The sequence below is a fragment of the Tupaia chinensis genome, unplaced genomic scaffold (genome assembly GCF_000334495.1).
Source record: "Tupaia chinensis unplaced genomic scaffold, TupChi_1.0 Scaffold000566_1, whole genome shotgun sequence".
NCBI classification, from domain to species: Eukaryota; Metazoa; Chordata; class Mammalia; order Scandentia; family Tupaiidae; genus Tupaia; species Tupaia belangeri.
In genome coordinates this window covers 879696-884217 of record NW_006160079.1, presented here as the reverse complement: position 1 = coordinate 884217, position 4522 = coordinate 879696, and the positions used below count along the sequence as shown (strand labels likewise).

General features: G+C 41.5%; 1 pseudogene; it reads right to left on the bottom strand.

Moving 5' to 3' along the window:
- The window catches only part of LOC102478059 (stAR-related lipid transfer protein 4 pseudogene), a 55330-nt pseudogene extending 53481 nt beyond the window's left edge, over positions 1–1849 (bottom strand).
- Positions 1850–4522: the final 2673 nt, after the last annotated feature.

Below are 4522 nucleotides of genomic sequence, written 5' to 3'. Positions count from 1 at the left end.
ATAGTATTCCATAGATTATATGTGCCACAGTTTTTCAATCCATTCATCCATACAGGGGCATTTGGGTTGGTTCCATGTCTTAGCAATTGTGAATAGTGCCTCAATAAACATTGATGTGCAAGCACTTTTCCAATGAAGAATTCTTCTGTCCTTTGGGTAGATAATGAGGAGTGAGATTGCTGGATCATATGGTAGTTCTATTTGTAGATTTTTGAGGAATCCCCAAATTGTTCTCCATGGTAACTGGACCAATTTACATTCCCACCAGCAGTGTAAAAGAGTTCCCCTTTCACCACACCCCTACCAGCACTTATCATTTTTGGTTTTTTTAATCTTAGATATTCTGACTGGGGTTAGGTGGTACCGCATAGTTGTTTTGATCTGCATTTTCCTTACGATGAGGGATGTTGAACATTTTTTCTTTTAAGTTTTCTAGTATTGTTACATCTGTTACAGTAATCTGTGATCTATCATGGTTTTATTTTAATTGTATTGGGTGCCATGAACTACACCTACATATAAAGGCAAACCTAATACTGTATGTGTTCTGACTTTGTCACCAACCAGCCAGTCTCCTCTCTCTCTCCCTATTCCCTGAGGAAAAAAATAATAAAATTTGGCCAATTAATAACCCTATAATGGACTCGTAAGTGTTCAAGTAGAAGCAAGAGTCATACATCTTTGACTTTACATCAAATGCTAGAAATGCTCAGTAAGGAAGGCATGTCAAAACCTGAAACAGGTCAAAGGCTAGATGTCTTCCACCAAACAAGTTGTGAATGTCAAGGAAAAGCTCTTTTGATTTTTGGAGAGATTTTTGTTATGGGGTGCGTGTGCTCACCAGAGACAAAAACGAGAAATCACCCCTCGGGGTATGGCCATGCCACAATCCCTTTTCCTTCATCTCCTCTCGGGATTTTGGGCACACATGCACATGAGTGAGTTTCAAGCTGCCGTGTCTGGAACTCGAACTGCAGTTCATCCACGTGGGAGTTCAGTGATGTAAACACTATGCCATCTGCTGGTCCCAGTAAAGGAAAAGTTCTTAAAGGAAATTAAAAGTGCCACTCCAGTAAATATGTAAATCATAAATGAAACAGCTTACTGTTGATATAAATAAACTTTTAGTGGTCTGGAGATTTGCTTGAGCCTAATCCAGCAAGACCCTAAATCCCTTTAATTCTATGAAAGCTAAGAGGTGAGGACGTTATAGAAGCTGGAAGCTAGAAGTAGGTATATGAAGTTTAAGGAAAGAAGCCATCTCCATAACATAAAAGTCCAACGCAAAGCAGTAAGTGCTAATATAGAAGTTGCTGCAAGTTACCCAGAAGATCTAGCTAAGATAATTGATAAAGACAGTGAATATATTTTTCCCGTTTTCAAAGGCTTTATTGGTACATACACTTTAGAAAAATAATCGATCCTATTGTTGTCAAATCAGTGGAATGATGAGCTGTGTCCAGGGACCCTTCAAGTGGCAAAGAGGCTGTGTTCTCCCTTCCCATTCATGAACCCAGTCATGAGCATAAGACATATAATCATCCAATTCCTCAGGCTTAAACCACAGACTGGTATCCTTTTCAGCACTTTTTATTGAACCACTACCATGAATGATGTTCCTGCCCAAATGGACGTACATGTCCCCACAAATGGTGTCTGGCTTCAAATCTACTGGATTGGTCTCTCTAGGCATCACTCAGACTATGTTCACCATATTCAGCACCTCTTGGACCATGGCCACCACCATCCCAAAGTTCATGTACTTCACCAGCCCTGGGAAGAATGGGCGGTCTTTCAGGTCAATGTAGTACTGCTTTAGGTGTTTCTCAGAGGCTGGAAGAAACTTCATAGCCACGAGGGAATCACCCAGCAGGCAGTACTGCAAACCCTCAGGGTTGATGGCGATGAAGGTGTGCTTGGGTTGGCCATGGTCCAGAAGCTGGTGGGGCCTGGTAGCTACTGTGCTATGGGAGTAGGGACTGGGGTGACCACCATACCCAAGAGCTGTTGGCGGCAGAGTGCAAAATGGCTATTTTAAAGGACAGATTTTCAGAGTAGAGGCAACAGCCCTCAACTGGAAGATGATACTATCTTACCTGACTTCAAAGTTTCAAAGGATGGCTTGAAACTGTCTTGATAATGAAGCTGGCACCCTTAAATTGTAGCCAACACTTGGGACCAGCGTAATGGCTATGTCGTTGGACTCCATGTAGTCGACTGTGGCTAGAGTACTGGACCTGGCAGTTTAAACTCACGCCAGGCACATGTGCATGCGTGCATGCCCATGATCCCAAGAGGAGAATGGAGAGAAAGGGATTGCAGCATGGCCATCCCCCCTGGAGGGTGATTTCTCTGTCTTTCTGGCAAGTGCACACACCATATAGCAAAACCTCTCCAAGAAAAAAAAAAAATTGAAACAAACACTCATTTATCACTCTGAAAATTTTATGGGCCTTAAGAATTATGGTAAATGAACTCCACCTCTGTTCTGTAAATGAAACATCAAAGCCTGGGTGACAGCACATCTGTTTAAAGAATGGTTTACCATCTATCTGAAGCCTGTTGAAATCTACTGCTCAGAAAGATTCCTTTGAAAATACTGCTGTTCACTGACAACATACCTGGTCATGCAAGAGCTCTGATAGATGCTATGATATTAATGTTGATTCATGCCTGCTAACATGAGATTCATTTAGCAGCCCACGGGGTCAAGAAGTAATTCCAATTTGAAGTTGTGTTATTTAAAAAATTAGTAAGGTTTATAGGGGCCATAAACATGATTCTTCTGATAAGTATGGGCAAAGTAAGTGGATAACCTTCTGAAATGGGATTTACCATTCTGTAAATGCAATTAAGAACAGTTTTAATTCATGGGAAGAATGGAAGCTAAAAAACCAAAGTCAACACTGACAGGTATTTGGAAGAAGCTGATTCTTAGCTTATGGATGATTTTGAGGGGTACAGTATAATGTAAAAAGACATATTGGCTAATCAGTGGTGATTCATATAAGTAAGAAAAGTATAGAGAAGATCTGTATGAATATTAGAGGATTTAACAAAAAAAGTGGAGCATATGGAAAAGTATCTTCTTTACCTACATTTCCTTGGTTTCTAGATCAGATAAGGATCTGCATTATCCAAGTTTATTTGATTTCCAAATTTCATAAAAGAAGTAAAACGGGTGTGGTCAGAAATCAAAGGTTTTTTTTCTTTTTTGGAGAGGTTTTTGCTATAGGGCGCGTGTTCTCGCAAGAATGACAGAGAGAGACAAAGAGATAGAAAGCGAGAAATCACCCCCCAGGGGAGATGACCATGCCGCAATCCCTTCTCCTCCATTCTCTTCTCCGGATCTTAGGCATGCACGCACACATGCCCCGTGTGAGTTTAAGCCACTGGGTCTGGGACGCGAACTACGGTTGGCTACATGGGAGTCCCGTGACATAGCCGTTACGCTAACTGCTGGTCCCGACTTCCATGAATCTTTTGATTTCAGTCTTTATTTCTTCTGTACTAGTGGCGTAATTCAGGAGTACGTTATTTACTTTCCATGTATTTGGGTATTTTTGAGGATTTCTCTTGAAATTAAACTCAAGTTTAATTCCATCATGGCCAGAGAAGTTGCTGGGTATAGTTTCTGTGCCTCTGAATCTGTAGAGGCTTGCTTTATGCCCTATGATGTGGTCAATCTTTGAAAAGGTTCCATGTTGGGGTGAGAAAAAATGTGTATCTTGCAGGGGACCAGCAGTTAGCATAATGGCTATGTCGCTGGACTCCCATGTAGTCGACCACGGTTCGCATCCCAGACCCGGTGGCTTGGAACTCACGTCGGACGTGTGTGCCCAAGATCCCAAGCGGATATTGGAGGAGAAGGGATTGTGGCATGGCCAACCCCCCTGGGCGGTGATTTCTCGCTTTCTATCTCTCCGTCTCTCTCTGTCTGGCTGGTGAGCACACACGCCCTATAGCAAAAACCTCTCAAAAAGAAAGTGTATCTCATGGTTTTTGGATGGAAATTTCTATAGATGTCTGTTACGTCCATTTGATTTATGGTATCATTTAGGTACTTGATCTCTGTACCTATTTTTTGCCTAGATGATCTGTCCAGAGGGGATAGTGCAGTATTGAGATATCCAACAATTAGTGTGTTGCAATTTATCTCCTCTTTTAGGTCTAACAGTCTTTCCTTCACATATTTGGGTGTTCCTGTGTTAGGTGCATAGATATTTATAAGAGTTATATCTTCTAGATCTATAGAGCCTTTTAGTACAATATAGTGCTTTTCTTTGTCTCTTCAAACACTTTTTGTTTTAAAGCCTATTTTGTCAGAAATTAGTATCACAACTCCAGCTTTTTTAGTTCCCATTTGTGGGAGGCTGCGCACCAGTGAGTCTGCTGAGGTTTCTCAGAGAGCAAACAATTGCCATAATTGGTTCCCTTCCAAAAACCTGACATTTGAAACTTTGCTCTGATTGGCCACTAGAATCCCTCAAATTTGCATATCCGGCACCTCATGATTGGTCCA